Genomic DNA, 22,097 nt, shown 5'->3' with positions numbered 1-22,097 from the left:
CCTGTGTAGATGTATGGAAAATTTAACAGCTATGACACAATAGCCCATTCGCGGAAACTGCGTGCCCCAATGAAGGGACCTGTTCCCTTGATTGAGCCGATGACACGTTTTCTTATTTTTCAGATATTTCATTAACGGTGAATATTTATTGTCTCTGTGTGTACCGTAGTGAAATACAAAAGATAATGTTGATGTTACACTGGAAATATAACATTTATTACAATTACGGAGGATATGATTATAGATTTTCTTCAGGTGGCGCATCGATAGCAACCTTTAGGTACCTGTAATGGTTACGGAGGTGATATCACCACGAAGTTTCACGATAACGATTGATTTGTTCCTAGTGACAGTAATAAGTTTATGATCACTGTTGTAAGGACACTGAAACCGATGAAGCAAGGCGATAGGTCGGAAAATTCTAACCTTGTAATAAAACGACAGCGCTGACTGTGTAATAATGTCGTAACGCCGAGTGAAACACGGAGATAGGTCGGCATTCCGTGACCTTGGAAGGCGGCCAGTAAAGTTTCAGGCTCTGACATAACCCCAAGGACGACGGGCTCCGCGGCTGATGTTCCTCCTCGCCGCGGGTCCGCAACGTTTCCGCGTGACCTGCCCGCCGCTGCGCGACTGTTTTCGGCCACAGCACGGCTGACGGACTGCGCCCCCCACCCCCACCCCCACCACCACCGCCACTGCGCCGCCTTGACACACATGCTGCGGGCGCCCAACTGGAGCAGCGCCGACCTGCCGCTCCGCTCAGCTGTTTTTATACCCGCGTGAGTCAATAAAATTACAGCGCCCGCCGGAACGTGCGACGGGAGTAGTAAGTAGCGCGAACGGGCCCGAGCGTTCTTCGTTCCAAAAAAGAAGTCAGGGCCGTCTGCGGGTACGACATCGCTAGGCAGTCTCTGAGAACGTAGCATCAAACATCAGTGCAGCATGAGTGCAGAAAATATGTCTTGCACTACTAAATGTGAAACTGATCCGAACGAATCCGACATCACCACCTGAGTAATTATTCCGCAAGCGCATGGCTGAGCATTTTTCTACCATTATTTCGAATTTTCTGTACTACACTATTCACTGTTGAGCGAGGCAATCCTACATACCCGACTCCGTTCGCGAAGTTATTTATCTTAATTTATTCTCGTCGTTCCTGCCCGGCATACACCTTGGTGGTAGCATAATGTAGACAATGAAAAATTTTATAGATCGTGATAAAAAAAAGACATACGGAGTACATTTGGTAAGTGGTATAAAGCACCAATCGTCACATTTATAGCTTTATACCACTTACCAAATGTACTCTGCCACGACCTATAAATTTTTTTAATGTCTACATGACGACAAGAGCGATTCAGCTCAACAGATTATGACGACGTATAATGTCTGGTAGTTGATACATACTGGATTAAGTAAAAATTTTCATTAGTACGTAGCATAAAACGAAAGTTTAAATATAAAATGTATGATACTACTGTGGCAACGGCCTTGCCGCAGTGTATACACCGGTTCCCGTGAGAATACCGAAGTTAAGCACTGTCGGGCGTGGTCGGCACTTGGATGGGTGACCATCCAGGCCGCCATGCGCTGTTGCCATTTTTCGGGGTGCACTCAACCTCGTGATGCCAACTGAGGAGCTACTCGACCGAATAATAGCGCCTTCGGTCAAGAATACCATCATAACGACCGGGAGAGCGGTGTGCTGACCCCACGCCCTTCCTATCCGCATCCTCCACTGAGGATTACACGGCGGTCGGATGGTCCCGGTAGGCCACTCGTGGCCTGACGACGGAGTGCTTTTTTTATGATACTACTGTTCACTTATATTATGCAATTTTTCTTTTTTTCAGATTTGAAGATGACTCTTCAATGAGTTGAAACTAGTAATCAACAAAGGAGTTTTAGTGATCTTACCATAAGATATTTTTTACATTTTTACAGTGATCGTCTGTCTTCCAATTTGACAATGTCAAATAACGGCGTTCCCATTCAGATTTCTCGAGTATTTCTGGTATACTTCTGTATCAGCTATACCGACTTGAAACGAACCTAGCATCCCATATCTGAATTCGCTCTTTGTTTATCATCATACCTCCTTGATAACGACTCCTAACACTGGAACAGCATTCTGGAATTGGTCGCACTAGCGCCTTGTGTGTGGATTCGTCTACAGGTGCACTGCACTTCCCCAGAACCTTTCAAACAAATCTCAGTCCTTCATTAGCCTTCCGTAACAGTGACTTTACGTGATCGTCCCATTTCAACCGCTTCTTAATATTGTGACTAAATACTATCACAGAGTGACGTGCTCCAGAAGTTGACCACTAATCTTGTAATCAAATGCTATCCGGTTCTTCCTCTTTGTGATCTTGCATTTATCCATATTTAAAGTGATCAGAGATTCATTACTTACAACCGTACGAAGTTGCTTTCATGTAACAACAGCATGGCCATCTAACAATAGCATCTGGCAAATACTCGTAGCTAGTTGAGAGCCCGTTTAAGCTTCCTCGGGGAATACTTCTATTTTAATTTCTGTGGAACTTACGCCGCCTAGTATATCGCATTAGGTTCTACAAGTCACATGGTTCACCGCTTAGCGATTCCGTGTTGTAATAACGAAGAGAACAGTTCCGTAACACTGCTGACCAGTTAATGATTTTTGTAAGCAACAAGAAAGGAAAAAACACACAAAACAATGCGTCGCGTAGTGCTGAGGCTGCTGTTCGAGAGAGTGGAAGCACTGCGGCGTGACTCTTGTTACCATCGTACTTCTTACCAACCAAATTACGTGCTGGGGTAACTTTGCTAAAGGATAGACGAAGCGTACAGTATTCACATCTCACGTTACACGTCAAGCGTCAATTTTTCGACACCACGTCAGCCCAAAAAGTTTCTACACTGGATTAGAAAACATAGAGAAAAGTTAAGTTGGTCGTTTTAATACTTCAGGTGTTCCATATAGTCTCCTTCCACCTGATTACAACGCGCAGAACGTTCACACAACGATGTGAAACTCTCACTAGAGTCCTTCTTTGGGGACGCTGTTCAACACGTGCGTCACAGTGGCTTCGATGTCAGTTATGTCGCCAAAGCATTGACCTTTCACGTCAATTTTTGCACATTGTCGTTTAATGATAGATTCGTATTGATATCGAGAAGTTTCGACTGTCTTTAACATTCGTTTCAGAGATGTTGCTCTATTACCATTTGGTCCAAACGACGCTGACACACTACAGTAGCACGTCCGCACTTAACGCTACGTGCACACAACTGACTGGCCGAATCCACATCTCCTGTTTACAGTTGTTAGTTGAAGCTGCCATCGCAGTTGCTGCGCTGATGTCACTTATATGCAAGGAATAAAATCAGTCTCGCAACTTTCTGCACGGGCAGTGTATAGTTCCACGGCTGTCATAGCGGTTAGCAATGTCCCCCACTATTATACAAGAAAAGTCACAATAAAAACTCGGATCTTGACACACTATCAATTTATCGCTTCCGGAAACCGTGTTTTATCCACCTATAGCGACGGATCATCTTAAATAAGACTATGTCTATTGACTTAGTTAATAATCTTCAAACAATAGAACACATATATGTCATTCACACTGCTAGAACTCTCAAATCAAAATCCGCTTATTCCTGAAAAGCCACAGTTTGTTCCTTTGATTCAGTACCAGTCTGGTAACAAATGTAGGCGGAAGCTCCAGAGAAACTGGTATAGGCATGCGTTTTCAAATACCGAGATATGTAAACAGGCAGAATACGGCGCTGCGGCCGGCAACGTCTAAATAAGACAACTAACTGTCTGGAGCAGTTGGTACATCGGTTGCTGCTGCTACAATAGCAGGTTATCAAGACTTAAGTGAGTTTGGACATGGTGTCATAGCCGGTGCTCGAGCGATGGGACGCAGCGTCTCCGACGTAGCGAGCGATGAAGTAGAGGTTTTACCGTACGACCGTTTCACGAGTGTACCGTGACTGTCAGGAATCCGCTAAAACAACGGGTATGTAAACAACCATGGATCCTGCATGTCACCAGGGACCGTTGAACCTGGTGAAGGCTCTGTAATGGTATGCGGCGCGTGCAATTGGATTGATATGGGACCCCTGATGCGTCTAGATACGTCTCTGACAGGTGACACGTACGTGAGCATCCTATCTGATCACCTGCATCCATTCATATCCATGGTGCATCCCGACTGACTTGTGCAATTCCAGCAGGACAACGCGACACGCTACACATCCAGAATTTCTACAGAGTGTCTTCAGGATCACTCTTCTGAGTGTAAACACTTCCGCTGGCCACCAGACTCCCCTGACATGAGCATTACTGAGCATATCTGGGATGCCTTGCAACGTGCTGTTCAGAAGAGATCTCCAGCCCTCGTACGCTTACGGATTTATGGACAATCTGATCACCTGCATCCATTCATATCCATGGTGCATCCCGACTGACTTGTGCAATTCCAGCAGGACAACGCGACACGCTACACATCCAGAATTTCTACAGAGTGTCTTCAGGATCACTCTTCTGAGTGTAAACACTTCCGCTGGCCACCAGACTCCCCTGACATGAGCATTACTGAGCATATCTGGGATGCCTTGCAACGTGCTGTTCAGAAGAGATCTCCAGCCCTCGTACGCTTACGGATTTATGGACAGCCCTGCAGGATTCGTGGTGTCAGTTTCAAATGTGTGAATTCCTAAGGGACCAAACTGCTTCGGTCATCGGTCCCTAGACTGACACACTACTTAAAGCAACTTATGCTAAGAACAACAAACACACCCATGCCCGAAGGACGACTCGAATCTCCGGCGGGAGGGGCCGCGCAGTCCGTTACATGACGCCTCAAACCGCGCGGCCACTCCGCGCGGCTGGTGTCAATTCCCTCCACAGACGTTGATCTGCTGCGTGGCACGTCGCGTTGCGGCATTTATGCTTGCTCCCGGGGGAACCCTACACGATACGATTATTAGGCAGATTACCAGTTTCTTTGGCTCTTCAGTGCAGAATGTCGTCTGTAATTTATACTGCGCGTCCGTGTACCAGTTAACAACTCACACGGATCGCGAAGTTGCATATGCTCCCGTAAATTGACTTCTGCAAAAAGCGAAGAATCCTAGAATTTAAATCTTTTAAGTACTACCTTTATATATCAAACAATATTCCCCTCGACATAACTACTTAAATTCCTCACACTTAATTTTCACGTGTCAATTTCGTACGACTCAACGCTGAGATGTTACCACAGTCGGTCTCAACTTCCTACTACAAAACCACTGCCGCCTACCGCCGGTCTCGCTATTGTCGGTGTGACAGAAGCCTCCAGCCGCCTGAAATGTCGCGCAACAACAGAAAATGTTAGGCCGTATGGCTCACCGAATAGCGTATGACCGACCAAAGAGTACAAGTATCAAAGACATATCGCTTTTACTGTAACTTGGTGGGTTTTTGCATGTAGGATTGGGTATTCGTAGTAGGTAAGGTATTTTGCAACGATGGTACACTTGAACTTGGGACCGAGAAGGATTACGTGATGTTTGCAGTCGTAAATGAAGATGTTATGCGTACCTACGCAATGAATGGTTCATGAGGATGGACAGAAATATGGACTACGAATGCAGGGCCAGCGTTACTGTCGCTAATATGCGCATGAGGTGCCGGTGTCTACAGGTACGTTGCAACGCCACAAGACGTAACGAAATCCAGAAAGATCTAGAGAGGTAGAATGTTGAGCAAATGTAGTTCATGCACGAAAGAAGTGGCTTTGAAAACAGATGTTCGACCGATTTTTGGGATTACTCATTAGCCAGTTTTCGTTACCAGTTTGTATTAGTAGAGGGTCGAGATAAAATCCAACAATTTTTGTTATGGGTCTTTAAGGATAAACTGAAATCGCGTCACAGAAAGGGTTACTATTAAAATTCCGAGTGCGTATATTCCGAGAAGAGTCGGCAACACATCACTTCCTGCCACAGGCGTGCTGCGAAGTTACCACGACGAGAAAATCGCAGGAGTTCATTAGGAGGTTTACCGAGTCGTTATTGTAGTGGTATCAGAAGTAACCACACCATTTCGCCGCTTTTTCAATTGTAGATCTAGAGTCTTGGTGTTCCTTGATCCATTGGTATTCAGGGATAAGTGGACACGGAGATCTGAGGACACAATCGGTTCACGGAATGTTCCTCACAGCCGGCATTTTACCCCTACCCCCCCCCCCCCAAAAAAAAATCCCACTCGCACGCCCCTACATAGCAAGCCAAAATGTCGTGTTGGTGGAAACAAGTCGGCGTGCTTGTGTTGGTTCACAAGGAAGAGCAGGACATTGCAAGGAAGGGCAGGACATGGTGGCTTTTAACTTGAAAAATAAATAAACATCGCGTGGCACCACGGGCTGGTGCAGGTCCTTCAGCTGAACACTTCAGCAACTTGCATGTCTTCGAAAGCAACGGCATCTGGTTTTTTTCCCCAGACGGTCATCCATCCGAGTTCTTGCCGGGCCCAACGTTGCTTAATATCAGTGACCAGGCGTGAACCGATGTTACCAACGTGGCTAGCCGTTAGTAACGTAACACGAAAATGCTAAATTATTCAAATAATAGTCCAAGTCACCTAGCCCACAATCAAGAAGAACGTGTTGTTTGGCCTCAGAATATGGCTGAAATGACGGTATTTGCATCCACACATTTCTTTGTACTATGCATTTCAAACAAAACAAAAAACTAATTTTTCAATAGTATTTCAGTACAAATTCTTAGGCAGCACAAGTTAATGCAGTAGTGATTATATTTGTCCCTTCGGAATGTGTTTTATACGTAAGTCTACGGCACATTGTTTTCATTTTAAATATTAAAATACAGTTTCATATTTTTACCAAAGAAAAATCGGCAAACAACCGCATGTTGTTTTATTTTGACGACCAGTTTCGGCATCATCTCATTAATGCCATATTCAGGCCCCTATGCACTATATGTATAAACAGGAGATATACTGATACATGCATAACTGGAGCCAACAATACCTGGATTCCGTGAATTCGTTTGTGGAGTGTTTACTTCGAATTAAATCGCAGCAGCATTTCACATTGCACAGCCGGGAAACGACCTCCGCTTCGAAAGTTCATGCAGTAGCTGGTACTTTATAAATTGCAAGTCGGTACTTTATATATTGCAAGTCAATGTCAAGAAATTATCATAACTTATTAACGTATTTTGACATTCAGCTGTAGCTATACTTACCTACGTGCTGATCCAAATCTAAATTTCTGTATGTTTAATGACTTTTATCCCTATTAGTTTACATTTGCATATTACTGTACAGTAACTTGTCACATGAAATCATAATCACAAAACACACAAAAAAAATGTTTCTTTGCCTTTGTTTACAAAACTAAAAAGATTTTTGCACGACAGATTTAATAACTTTGCAAGCTTTCATGACAGTTACACTCCTCGTATTTGCTGTTATTACAACACTAAAAATGACTCAAATGACCTTCCTGCCGACAGAAATTTCAGTTACTCCTAACCTTTTTCCAACTGCAATTTCCTCTCAAATTACTGTCCTTCCGTTCTCTACTCTGTTCCGTGACATCATTAATAATTTGTCATAAGCCGCAAGAGACGTCGGATTGCAGTGAACAAATTAACATGGATTGTGTCGCTCTTTTTTCTCAGCCATTGACATATCAATTTTTTTCCTTTTTTTATTGTTTTTCTGACAGTCATAGTTCATAAAACAGCAACAAACGTTTAATCGTTCTCCGACGCGTTGGCTTCTTGAAATAGAGTTGGAAATGAAAATACTGACACAACTGTTGATGGTGCAATGGTAGCTCCAATATATCGAAGGGCTGGCAATATAGTATTGTTAACAAATACTTGCACCCCTTATGTGCTGGCGGTGTCGGGAAAGATGGGGACACTAAGGCTTGAAAGCGAAGATATGCGAACATCTGCAGCTCGAGGAAGGCCTTCACTCGTTCCGAGCGAACGGTGCCCAACCTACTTGGTATTAGGGATGGGAAAAACTGACCGGTTATAACCGATACCGGTATTTTCGCTCTGAATAGCCGGTATTTTTCGGTATTTGTTTGGTTCGACTATAACAGGTGATTTCTATATTTACTAATAAGTTAATAAAAAAAAGACGAAATATCAGTTAGTCGCAGTAGCAGTGCTAAGAGTTTTCATTTTTAAATAAACCTTTTCTTTAAAAAATTAGTTATTTTAATTCGTAAAATTTGCATCGTTTCGAAAATTGTTACAGAAAATGGGAAAACTGATCAGTGTTATTTTATTTGCAGTGCTGACAGAAACAAGCAACACACACATGGCAGAAATGGTTCACCACTGCTGAGGCCATAACGTTCCTGTTGCAGCCTGTCGCGGCTTACCTAGAGTACGGGTGTGCGCGCAGAGTGCAGGGCAGACCTTGTCCCGGCCACGTCTATACGATAGCTTCTCGCTGTCGCCGCCGGACATCCAAATGGTGGTTCTGAGCACTATGCGACTTAACTGCTGAGGTCATCAGTCGCCTAGAACTTAGAACTAGTTAAACCTAACTAACCTAAGGACATCACACACATCCATGCGCGAGGCAGGATTCGAACCTGCGACCGTAGCGGTTCCGGACTGAAGCGCCTTTAACCGCACGGCCACACCGGCCGACGCCGGACATCCGTCGTATTGCGGAATGGCGCAGACCCTAGCTTGGAAATATTTTTACGAAGTAATGTGGCAACGAAGTAGAACTATTCATTTGCCTTAAAAGATTCAACATTTGTCTACCATTTCTGTGAAATAATAAATGAGCAAGGAAATTATGGTAACAGTGATAAATTAAAAATTTGACAATTTATTCATATAACTACGTAGACTTCCTCAGGATGCACGATGATTAAAATTATTCTGAATGTTGTACCACGTCACTGCACAAAATACTTTAATTACGAAGTTGAACCAACGTTTCAACTGTTCGTCAGGGACCCAGGTTCCTCCGCTTGTCAAGTGCTTTCGCTAGCAGTATGGTTAGATACCCAGCTCCAATTATACAGCAAGTCTTGCCCTGAGGTTGGCCGCTGTAATACGTAAAGTATTTTATTCAGTTACGCCGCAGAAGATCCATAAGATTTTTAATCATCAGTTCATTTATAGTGCACAATAAAAGTAGAAAGTAGGTGATCTGCCTCCTGTGTCTGCACAATACGCGTTTATCTGCTTGTAGCCCTCGGGAAGGTATGAAGCAACACGAAAACCATAGTTCTTCAACCTCAGTTTGCACCCTTTAGCAATGACTATTGGAAATGAGCACACAGTGGTACGATCCCCGATTATAACATAATTTTTCAGCAGTTTCAAAAAATTGGAATTATTAGGAGAAATGTGGTGATTTTTTGCAGTATTAAACCACTTACCACTTTTAGAGAAAAGCAGAGAATGGTGGACGGGCCAAGTTTTCTTTTATTTGCCTATTTAATTTAATATTTTCATTCTATTTATCTTGAAACTCAGTCAGAAAATTTTCAATCTTTTGTTCGATTTATACGTTTGCTACAGAAAATAATAGGAATGAAAAACCGGAAGTGGAGCATTTCAGAAAGCGGCTAGTTAGAGCGCTTTTAACAGTCTGATTAAACTGGTGTGGAAAAACGCCGATACAACCGAAACTGTTCTTTTTTTTTTTCTTCGTTTTCGCTTTGGGTTACAAGGACCATAGAGCCAACAACGGTTACAAAATGCCAAAGAAAGACAATCGCGAAAAAACAGAATAGCACAAAATTACGAAGTTATCACATAAACACACTCTTAAAGTAAAACAAAAGCGCAATTAGACAAACATAAGACACCCGAAGGCAGTGATGACAATGACATTGGACCGGCCGGAGTGGCCGAGCCGTTCTAGGCACTACAGTCCGGAACCGCGCTGCTGCTATGAACGCAGGTTCGACTCCTGGGGACTGATGACATCAGAAGTTAAGTCCCATAGTACTCAGAGCCATTTGAACCACAATGACATTGGAGCAGAATTTTAAACAACACTATACCCAGCATTATGACGAACATAAATTTGCTCTTATAGAAAAGACAAAATATTAAATGGCAAACACCGTATATCATACAAGAAGTACAACAGCTGAAGACCGAAAACTGGTTGTTTCAGCGATAACTGTCGTCTCTAGCTGGTAGGGGTGGTGACCGCATATCTCCGTGTCCGCATTTCTACTACGTCATTCGACCTAATCATATCACGTAGCAACAATCAAGGATAGTGGAGGGTATCCTGTTGTGTAGGTCAAGTTCAGACAGAATACGAGTGCAAAATGAGCGCAGAGTGGCCGGCATCGCATGCACAGAGGAAGAAACGAGGCTCTGCGACGTAGTGGCCGTGGACCACCAGGTCGTGCTGAGAGCTGGCTGGTGGTGGCTGCTGCAGACGACCACACCAGGTCGTGGCGCTGCGGTCGCAGGTGCAACCTCGCACGCACTCTGGCTGCACCGCCGTTGCATCAGCGTCCACCCGCCTTACGTAACGCCGCCGCCGAGTTATGTTTCTTTATGCTTCGCGGAGCCGTCGCCAGCGAGAATAAAAAGGGGAAAAAACATCTCGGCTGGGCGCTCCTTCTGGAAGAGCAGTTTGCCACCTGCGGTTCGTCGCAGGCGTTGAAGAGCGCCTCCGGGCACGCTACCGTCTCAAACCCTCCGAAGTGTTCAGTTCCCTCTTGTCCTCTTGGGCAAAGTTTCCGAGCAACTATCTAATCAGTTCAAGCCAATGATGGAAATACTCCTGCACCGAACGCCATCAGTCGCAAAAGTTTCGAAACCAGATTAATAAAAAATAGAGAAAGTGATGTTGGCTGTTTTAATGCTTCAGGTTTTCTACAGTCTCCTCCCACTTGGGTGCAACATTATAGACCGTTACTCAACCATGTGAAACCGGCAGAAGAGTTCTTCTTTGGGATGTGGTTTAACTCACGCGTTATTCTGGCGCGTGAGATGACCACCAGAGTGCTCCTGCTGTCACACGAAATCAAACACCAGACATCAACTCCAGGTGTGGATCCAGTGTGTTTAGCATGCAGACAGGCTGGTTGCTGGCCCGTAACTGGCCTCTTTCTAACCGACACACGACCATCACTGGCACAGAGGCAGAACCAGCTTTCGTCGCCAGACACAACAGACGTCCACCCTGCCCCCCCCCCCCCCCCCAATGAGCTCACGCTTGACACCACTGAAGTCGCAAATGGCTGTGGTTTGGGGTCAGTCGAATGCATGCTACAGGACGTGTGGCTTGTAGCTGTCCTTGACATAATCGATATGCAACAGTTCGTTGAGTCGCTGTGGAACTACGCCCCCTGGTAAGAGGCGGCGCACGGCCTGGATGGAAGGATCTTAATTGTGGTTCCTCTCTTTTGAGCCCCACCCGACGGATACCTATGGTAGATCGGGGAAAACCACCGTTCAGGTCGTGTTGTCGGCGGGGCCGGGAGGTGCTTGCGCCTGATGTACTCTACTAGGAGCCTTGTAGGCTCAACACAAACCGTTAGCGTCATTACCTTATTACTTTTACCCACAAGTACCCTTTCATTAGCAACTTTGAGCCAAGCACAAAATCAGTTACCTCTCTATTGTATATCGTAAATAGTTTAGCACGCTGGACATGGAGGTCTTAGTCTTAGTTTCTAGCTTTAACGTACCCTAATCTCTTCTAGTTAAGTTAGTTTTTAGGATGGTAGATGTAAAAAGGCATGGTGAGCGATGGCCAGCGTCTTGAGGGTCATTCCAAGACCCGGGCCGCCGCCCACAACCAGGTGACGGGCAATATTATACCTATCTCTTCTCTATTTTCTTCCTTCTTTATAAATATTTAATTTCTTTTTGATTATTAATATCTCACTTGATTTTGTATTAGTTGTAGGATTCTAAAATGCTGCACAAAAAAAAGATATCCTATGGATGTAAACAAATAGATCCCGCCTGCACGTGGCGGGACACGGGCAACGGTGTGAGTGGGGACGGGAGCCGGGGTGGTGTCACTCTCAGTCACTCCGGACCCCGGACCCAGTCACAGCGGCCAAGTGACAGCATACGACCCACCATAACAAATTAGACGGTGCGTCATAAAATATAAGCAGCTAGGGGAAAAAAATGAAAAAACAACTCACTGTGGAGCCAAGTGCCGCTCAAATAGCAGCTGCACTTGCAGTACGATGCACCAGAGCCGTACGCCGAACACGACTGTCTACCCTCTCAGTAGTTCCACGTGCCCGTCCGGAGACCGGTTTCCCTGCCACCGTGTATTCTGGTGACGCCGCTGTCAGCAGTCAAGTACGGTGCCTACATTCCTGCCAAGTCTTTCTACGAGGGTCACTCCAAAAGATATGCACATTATTTATGTAAAAAATACAGTTTTCATTCTGCATGGGTGAAAGTTTTACAGTGTGTAGATACATCCTTCCCGCTTGTTTTCAAACTTAGTTCAACCTGTGAGTGAAGCCGTCACAGTATGTCTTCAAGATGGCTGCTACACTTGACGTTCGTCAGAAGTTCAAAATGGCTCTGAGCACTATGGGACTCAACTGCTGAGGTCATTAGTCCCCTAGAACTTAGAACTAGTTAAACCTAACTAACCTAAGGACATCACAAACATCCATGCCCGAGGCAGGATTCGAACCTGCGACCGTAGCGGTCTTGCGGTTCCAGACTGCAGCGCCTTTAACCGCACGGCCACTTCGGCCGGCTCGTCAGAAGTAACGTGCTGTCATAGAATCCCTGTGCTGTGAAAACGAGACAGTGGGAAACATCCACAGAAGGTTGAAAATGGTGTGTGGAAATGCTGCTGTCGATCGCAGTACAGTTAGTCGGTGGGCAAGCAGGTTACGTGATGAAAGCGGGCACGGCAATATTGAGGATTGTCTTCGCAGCGGCAGGCCTCGAACTGCACACACTCCAGACAATGTGCAGAGAGTTAACGAATTGGTGACTGCTGACAGACGCATCACAGTGAACGAATTGTCACGCTACGTTGGGATAGGGGAAGGAAGTGTTTGCAGAATACTGAAAGTGTTGGCGTTAAAAAAGGTTTGTGCCAGGTGGGTTCCCAGGATGTCGACAGTGGCTCACAAAGAAACAAGAAAAACGGTATGCAGCGAACTTTTGGAACAGTACGAGAATGGTGGAGATGAATTTCTTGGAAGACAGGTGATGAAACACGGCTCCATGATTTTTCATTAGAGACGAGGACGCAATCAATGGAGTGGCATCATACAAATTCGCCCAAGAAAAAAAAAATTCAAAACCACACCTTCTGCTGGAAAAGTTATGGCTACGGTGTTTTTCGGTTCCGAAGGACTCTTGCTTGTGGACATCATGCCAAGTGGAACCACCATAAATTCTGATACATATGTGACGACACTGAAGAAACTTCAAGCTCGACTGAGTCGTGTTAGACCACAGCGGCAAAAGCAGGATGTTTTGCTGTTGCACGAAAATGCACGGCCACATGTAAGTCAAAAAACCATGAAGCGATCACAAAACTCGGATGGACAACACTGAGACACCCGCCTTACAGTCCTGACCTGGCTCCACGTGACTATCATCTTTTTGGGAAACTGAAAGACTCTCTTCGTGGAACAAGGTTTGTAGATGATGACTCCCTTGTGCACGCTGCCAAACAGTGGCTCCAACAGGTTGGTCCAGAATTTTATCGTGCGGGTATACAGGCGCTTGTTCCAAGATGGCGTACGGCAGTTGAGAGGGATATAAATTATGTGGAGAAATGAAAATATTGTACCTAAAGGATGTATCTACACACTGTAAAACTTTTAAACATGTAGAATAAAAGGTGTATTTAAAAAAAATAGTGTACATTTCTTTTGGAGTGACCCTCGTACAACACCGCAGAAGAAACATCCACCTTCTCTTAGCCCTATTACATGACCACGTTCAAACTCAGTGAGTTGGTTATCATGTCGTCTTTGTCGCCTTAAAGGCATTCTCGACTATCATCATCTGACCGCGTCCACTCTCAAAGGTTAACTAACGCTCAAGACGACTACAGCGTGTGTTTAAAGCAAACCTGATTTGCATCCTCATAGTGACGCTACTAATGCCGCTCTTATATGACTGGCGCGAAACTTTAATAGACTTCATCTTTCAGATGTAGAAACACGCCTACCAACTTTCGTTTATGCCGCACAACTCCTTGGCGTTGCGATTTTTTCCCTTCAGTGTGCATACTGCGAAAAATGGGTAGTCCTGTAACACTACCTTGGGGCACGGCCGATGTTACTTTCACATCTGAAGACTCTCTCTTTTGAGAACGACATGCTCTATTCTTTTTGCTAGAAACTTTTCAACCCAAACACGTTGCTGGTCTGGTGTTCTGTACTTTCGCATTTTTTTCATTAGGCGGCAATGCGAAACGGTATGGAACGCCTTTCGGAAATTCAGGAACACAACACCTGCCTGGGCCCCTGTATCTGCTGTATACATATTACATTAGACAACACAAAAATTAAAATGTTCAAATGTGTGTGAAATCTTATGGGACTTAAGTGCTAAGGTCATCAGTGCCTAAATTTACACACTACTTGACCTACATTATCCTAATGAGAAACAACACACCCATGCCCGAGGGAGGACTCGAACCTCCGTCGGGACCAGTCGCACAGTCCGTGACTGCGGCGCCTTGGAGCGCTCGGCTAATCCCGCGCGGCCACAAAAATTAAAATCTAACAAATGAGAAGCTAGTATAAAGAACCTCGGCAATGATTTGCGAGCGACGTCGATATGATCGAAATCAAAGCAGTAATACGCTTACTGTATTTGGCTGGTGTTATGAAACCGGAAAACGAAATCATTTTCCTGTCTCCTTTACGGATACCGATATCTTGCAGGCTACCACGAGCGTCAAGAGATTCTTGTTCACTCTCCTTGCCTTCCGCCTTGGCTGTGCCCAGACAAGAGCTGAGCGAAGGCGAACAGGTAAACGTGCTGTTGCACGTGAAATTTGGGACGCATTCGCTCAGGGCTGCTTACAGTATTTTGTTGCTGGAAGCTACGTGGCTGTTGACGAAACGCTGGTACCATTTCGGGGACGATAAGTGCTTAAAATGTGAAGACAAAGAAAACTAATAAATATGGATTCAACGTCCAGTGCCTTGCGACTCATCCACCACACCAACGCAGTGGCGTCCTTAGGACTTTGGTACGGAGAGCATATGTCATTTCCGATGCGGACAGCTTAACCCAAGAACTTGCGCATTTGATGGCTGTTTTGAAGGAAAATGGATACTCCGAGAAGCAGATTCGTCGGGCTATGCAGTTTGGACCATCTCCGGAGGCGTATGAAGAGGAACATAGATCGGTGGCCTATCTTCCTTATGCTGGAGGCTTATCGTTTAAGACTGGACTATTTTTAAGGAATTTTAACATTAAGAGTGTGGCCCGTCCACCTTCTAAGATTAGGGCTCTGCTCGGCTCTGTGAAAGATGATTTGGGGCTTAGGAAACCCGGTGTGTACAAAATTCCGTGTCAATGTGGGAAAGCTTACATTGGCCGTTCTATTCGCACAGTGCATGACAGGTGTGTGGAACATCGCCGTCATACGAGGCTACAACAGCCGGAAAAATCGGCAGTAGCAGAACACTGCTTAAATGAGGGACACAGTGTGAAATTTGATGAAACTGTTGTAGTTGCCAACATTTCCGGTTTTTGGAACAGTGTCTATAAAGAGGCGACTGAAATTAGGTTGGCGGATAATTTAATCAACAGAGACAATGGGTTACCTCTTAGCAAGACGTGGAATCCTGTATTGTTTGGCATCAAACCTGAACGTTCTTCGGTGCGGCCCTGAGTGCGATGTATCGTTGCCAGCAGCGTTCCATTAAGGGCGGCGCCACCTCCCTGTCTTGGGAGGCAGAAACCGTGACTGGCGGCGCACGCGTCGTGTACTGAACGGTGGCCTATACAGGACGTCGATTTGCGGCCTGGCGTCAGATCTCAGCGGGACTCATCAGCAGAAGCAGCATTCTCCTGAAGATGGCGACCAGTTGGATCGCCGAAATATCGAGTCAAGTTGATTTTAGGATCAGGTAGCAAACCCGAATAGAAAAAATGGTTCAAATGGCTCCGAGCACTATGGGACTTAACTTCTGAGGTCATCAGTCCCCTAGAACTTAGAACTAATTAAACCCAACTAACCTAAGGACAGCACACACATCCATGCCCGAGGCAGGATTCGAACCTGCGACCGTGGCGGTCGCGCAGTTCCAGATTGTAGCGCCTGGAACCGCTCGGCCACACCGGCCGGCAAACCCGAATAGACTTTCAAGAAAAAAATGCATTCGCGTTGAAAAAGAAAGTGAGATTCGTGGGAATGCGTCAGATCCAACGCAGTCAGTCCACCAAGCAATCGAACTTATCAAAGGAACATATCGGAATGACTTTTATGGGAACAGTGACGGACAATATACGTAAAATACCGCAACAGTTCAAACGAAGCCGGCCTTGCAGTTGGGGTAACTGTGGTTGAGATGGGCGCTGCATGTGAGATGGCACTGCTGGAGACTGGCAACCTGATCGCCCCTGTGGTTGGTTGGAGAGCCGCCAGCTCCCGCGCCTCCTTCGTTCGCTGGAGCCAGGTGAGACATTTGGAGCAGCGGGTGGCCTGCTGCATCCGCGAAGGTGTCGCGTGTCGGCCGGCCCACTTCCCAGCCAAGATCAAGGCCGGCGGAAGAGCTGCGCCGGCGTCCCTATTGTCTCAGCCGTCGCCTGCAGAGTAGGCACCGGGCGGCTGAAGTGAATCACCGACTACAGTGGGCTTGCATCAGACAGCGAGACGACAGTATATGCTGTCTAAAACCATCCACACCACTGGTTCGTGTCCCATTTCTCTGGCGCGTTGCGTATCCGGCACTATCGATAGCGGCTTGTATTTCTGTTTCCGTCTGGTTCGGCCTGCGCAGGCGCTGAGGCGGCTGCTGCCCTCTGGAGCGTTTTTCGCGGGGGGTCGCGAGCACTCGGTTCGACAGTTGGATTCGCACCGAGCTGGCGGTATTTTGCCTTCCGCCCCGGCACGGAGGTGTGGTCTCGTTGTTGGCGGGCCTCGTCGATTTGGCCGTTGGGCGATGTGGCGTGTTGGGGACGTGCTGTAGTGGACAACTGATGGATCCCCGCATGCGATTGCTCGAGGTTCTCCGCCTCTGAAAAGGGTGCCACGAAATCGTTTGGGTTTCCGCACCCAAGAGTTATAAGGACTGCAGGGCAGGCTTTCTGTGTGTTCGCTCTGTCCGGTCTGCGTGGCGGGGTTCGTTTCACCTTACTTCAGCTGTTGTTTATATTTTCTGCGTGATTCCGTTTTGGCCGGAGTCTAGGTGTCGAGTTTTCTGCTGATGTGTACCCGGTCGTCGCCCCCGTTTCCCCGCCCGGGGGGGCAGCCGTATCTGTTGGTGGGAATTTTTTGGCAGTGTGTCTTTTGCGTGGACCCGGTGTGTTCGCGCGCCCTGATTGTGAGTTGAAATTACTGTGGTCAGGCTGGCTCGGTTGCTGGGGACTGCGCGCGCGCGCGCCTGTTCCGTTTTATGATGTGGCAGCAGTCTAATATTTTTATGTGCACTTGTTAAGTTGCCAGCAATTGCTTTTAGCCTTGTGCTTACTTACTTTTATTTAAATTGCTGGGCATTGTCATTTGTCTGTTCTTTTACCTTTATTTATTTGTAGTGTTAATTAAGCCAAGGACGATGTCCACGGTGGTAGCAATTGATTTTAGCCTCGTCTGTACTTAATCCTATTTAAATTCCTGGGCATTGCCATTTGCTTGTTCTTTTACTCTTATTTATTTGTTGTGCCAGTTAGCCCTAAGATGATGTCAGACCTTGGTATCTGTCAACTTTATTTTGGCTACTAGCGCTCAGGTGCAATACTGCCGGGCCTATCCCGGATTTTGTCATTAATCGAGATCGTTTTATACTGTATTTTTAGTAGTAGGTTTCGCAAGTGCACTTGCGTATGGTATTTATTATGTCCCCCCCCCCCCCCCCCCGCCCTTCTTCCTCCTTCGTGTAAACTGATTTTGGTAAGATTGCTGGGTGGCCTGTGTTCTTTTATTCCTTATGTAAGTTTGCCCGCTGCCGCAGTCCTAGTCATGTACGTGTTGTTGTGTTAAGGGTTTTAGGGCATTTTTAATTGGGATATCTTTTGGAAATTTTATCACTCTTTTAAAGAAGGTATAGGAAGGAGTAACTTCGACTGAAAATTTAATTGTAAATTGTACATTTGTGCTTGACATTATAAAATTTAACTGTATTAGGTGAAAGTATGTAGTTTAATGCACAATGATTATTTGTTAATGTATCAAACTGTAAACAGTTTTCTTTGGCAGTGATTCAAACGACACAAATAACTTTCTCTGTTCACCTGTGGCATATAACTTTTTATTATCTCATATTGTAAGCAGCTTGATTTGTTTGTGTCACTGTAATTTGAAACTCGCAGTGTAATTTATTATAATTAATTGTTTTGGGGAAATAAACCTTGAATTGTATGTCCCCTTTTCATTAACCGAATCCCATCCAAATCGTCCGCTCAGTTCGCACTTCGGCAGATCGCTTGCACGGGAGACTAAGGATATCGCATCTCGTTCGCATGTTGATCTTACTCGAGCGATCGCCTTCATTCAGGAAGTCCTGTCCTGTCCACAGCGAGCTAAATGGAGCATGGCGAAGGAACTCAGCCACATACACTATCTGATCAAAACTACCAGACATCCTTATGTAATGTGGAAATTGGTGATCACCATGTGACCAGAGGCGGACCCGCCGGTATAAAATCAGGTGGGCAGTGCCGTGTTGTGAGTAAAGAAACAACAGTAGTAGAACGGGTTGGTCGGGAGAGTTCAGTCACTCAGAGCGTGGTCTAGCCATTGGATGCCACCTGAAAAAGGACCGTTGGTGGGAGAAGAAACACAAAGGAACGATCAAAAGTAAACAGAGACCACGGAGACCTCATCAACTGATGGACAGGGACCGTCAGGCATTGCGGAGAGTGGGTGTGAAAAATGGCATGGAATTACTCGTAAGTCGCAAAAATTACCAAATGGATTCGCAAAATGTGTCTCCTGTTGGCGACACGTGAAAACATGTCCTGGACCGGGCCTCCAAGCAGGTTGCCTTAACAACTTCGCATATCCGAGCACGCGTCCAGGAACTTCCACGCAGGATGTCGAATTAAACACCTTTCAGCCGTCTAGTTTCCAAACTTGTTTTATTTGGCTACCAGTTTCAGCGATTTACTACGCCATCTTCAGGCCCCAGACCGACGTTTAGGAAGATTCTACCTTGATTCCGATCAAAACAGGGGCCATCAATAGGATCTTCCTACACGTCGGTCAGAGGCCTGAACACGGCGTAGAAAAACACTGAAACTCGTAGCCTAACAAAATAAGTTTGGAAACTAGAAGGCTGAAAGGTGTTTAATTTCACATCCTGTATCGAACAGCCGAGTCCCGTAACTATCTCTAAAAAGATGTACATACACGTACACAACCTTCCATACGTCACGGAGTCCACACACTTTACGCTCGCACATTTCGTGATTGCTGCACAGGGAGCGACAAATATTTTATCGCCATTTAAGCCCGTCAAGGCATGGAAACATCACTGATGGTTAGGACACCTGTGTTTATACAGTGTCTGAATCTGCACGTTACACTGTCCTTCAGACTAATGCCCAGACAGATCACCAACAGTCGACACGGAATGCTTTAGAAGGATTGAAATGTCGCTGATGGATCTGTTATTTGATACCCGCGTGACGTCCAACGGTCAGTCCATCTTCTTGGTCTGGAGCTCAACTGAGCGCCCCCCCTCTGCTGTTGCTGCTCTCTGCTGACAATACTAAATCTCCCGTCTCGTTTGGCACTGGCGGGTATGCCTCTCCAGACATCTGCTGGTCAGTTCCGTATCAGATACTGGTCTCCGGATACTTCTGGCCGGACAGTATACAGATGTAGGTGTATTGTTCAATGTGCGACGCGTACTTGGTGAAGCCTAATAGAAAACAAATTTCTTTTGTTCCCTTACAAACGTGGAGCGTGGTCCAGAATGAATTTTCACTCTGCAGCGAAGTGTGCTTTGATTTCAAACTTCCTGGCAGATAAAAACTGTGAGCCGAACCGATTATCGTAGCTGAGACTTTTGCGTTCCTCGGGCAAGTGCGCTCCGGCTGAGCTGTGAAGTGTAGTGTTTTGTCTGTGTCCCTTTTTGCCTTGAACTATTATCCTATTTTGTTTATGGAGGAGAATATCGGCGGGATTTCTAGAAGTGACGCTTTGCTCTGTTCAGTTTTCAGACTAGTAGTAGGATCTCGAAATGCTTTTGGAGCTAACAAGATTGCTTGGAACGTTTCTGGAACTAATCAGATTGCTGCAGGGCATTTATTCATGTTATAGCACTAGTCGGAAGTTTAAACTTGTCTCACACGTCGAAGCCAGGCTGGCGACCCTTATTTACACCGCTTTACTAATATAACGGTGCTGAGAATCGAGCCGGGACTGACAATTAAACGTTTCCGAGTAAATGAAACGGAGCAACATGCGGATTTAGTTCGTCTGACACGGGACGCTTTCTCATCTTGACGCACGCCAGACCTGCTTCCCATCGTGGTTGCTACTCACCGTGATTTGCGACAACAGTGCTCTGCCGCGGCAGTTGTCGGCTGCATCTCACTCGCAAATCACCCAGTTTGTTTACGAAAGTGCACGTGCGTAAAATTCGTACGCTAGCTTTATTACGACGCACATTTCCTCTCTCGTCCGTAGCTTAACCGGCTTGTTCTGTTTTTCGTATGTACAGATAAAAACTTCAGGATCCAAAGGCAAAAAGCAAAGTTTCATGTCTAGTAAGTAAGGACATCAGTTTTTAAAACTTCCGTTACAAACGGCGCGATACAGACTACCTCCTAATTTTTAATGAGAAACATCTTAAAGCCTTTTAGAGTAAAGCAGACTTTATTAACATTCTACATCTTTATTCTCCACGTCTACATAAATGTTTCTCAACGCAGTCACCCTAACGACGACCACATTTTTCCCAATGAGAGGCCAATTTGTTGAAACAGACTTTTTGAATGTCTGACTTTGGTGACGGAGCCACAAGCTCACCTCTGCTTGCACCGCTTCATCACTATCAAATTGAAGTCCTCGAGGGCGATCTTTAAGTTTTGGAAACACGGATGGGCCCAAGTGGGGACTGTACAGAAGACGATCGATGACAGTGAACCCAAGGCAACGAATTGTTACAGATACCGCAACGTTCGTGCGTGGTCTAGCACCGCCGTACTGGAATAGATGTTTCTCCATATGTGGATGAACTCTTCAAATTCGAAACTCTATTACAGCAGGCTGTTTTTGACGCGCCGACATACTTACGTCACACTCCGCCATGTTACGCGCTACCATTCGGAGCCCTCTAGCGGCAGAGGGCTGCAAATACGTAGACACGAAGAATAAATATGTCTGTTTTATTTTAAAAGCTGTTAGAGCTTTCACATAAAAAATTCGAAGACGTTACTTTTCAGCATGCCGCATCCCTTCATCCAACAACCCTCCACATTATACAAAAAATTATTTCATCATTCTCAGTTTTTTTTGTAAAACTCTAAGGTCATTTGGCCCACTGCAAGGCCTGAAACAAGAAAGTCCAAAATGGGCTACTGCAAAAAGTGTAACCTATCTTGTAGATAAAGCCAAAAAATCGTTTAATTACAGCAACATCAACCGTACGTTTTCTGTATGTAATGTGCAATTCAGTGTTATTTTTTGGATGAATAACACTGAATTGCAAATGAATCGGCACCGACACTCAAACAATTGCAGTCCGTTGGCACATATTCCTTGGTATATTCACAAAATCGCAGAAACTCACTCCTTAGATAGTGCACGATTTTATGTACTTGACATCGACTAATACAAAACATACTTCTATTTAAAAATCATAAAAAATCCAGAATATTTTGGAAATTCAAAGGCGAAAAAAAAATTTAATAAACCAGGATAAAAAAGCAATTGATTTAGGCTTCGCAAC

General features: G+C 45.5%; 1 long non-coding RNA gene and 1 pseudogene across 1 annotated transcript in view; one reads left to right on the top strand and one right to left on the bottom strand.

Annotated features, from left to right (window-relative positions):
* The window catches only part of LOC124805323, a 399,521-nt gene that overhangs the window by 199,956 nt on the left and 177,468 nt on the right, over positions 1-22,097 (bottom strand). The gene's annotated exons all lie outside the window — the stretch shown is intronic.
* LOC124709211 lies at positions 1,488-1,605 on the top strand (annotated as a pseudogene).

Source organism: Schistocerca piceifrons, chromosome 7 (genome assembly GCF_021461385.2).
Source record: "Schistocerca piceifrons isolate TAMUIC-IGC-003096 chromosome 7, iqSchPice1.1, whole genome shotgun sequence".
Taxonomy (NCBI): Eukaryota; Metazoa; Arthropoda; class Insecta; order Orthoptera; family Acrididae; genus Schistocerca; species Schistocerca piceifrons.
Note: the sequence above shows the minus strand (reverse complement) of the source record. Positions and strands in the feature narration are given on the sequence as shown.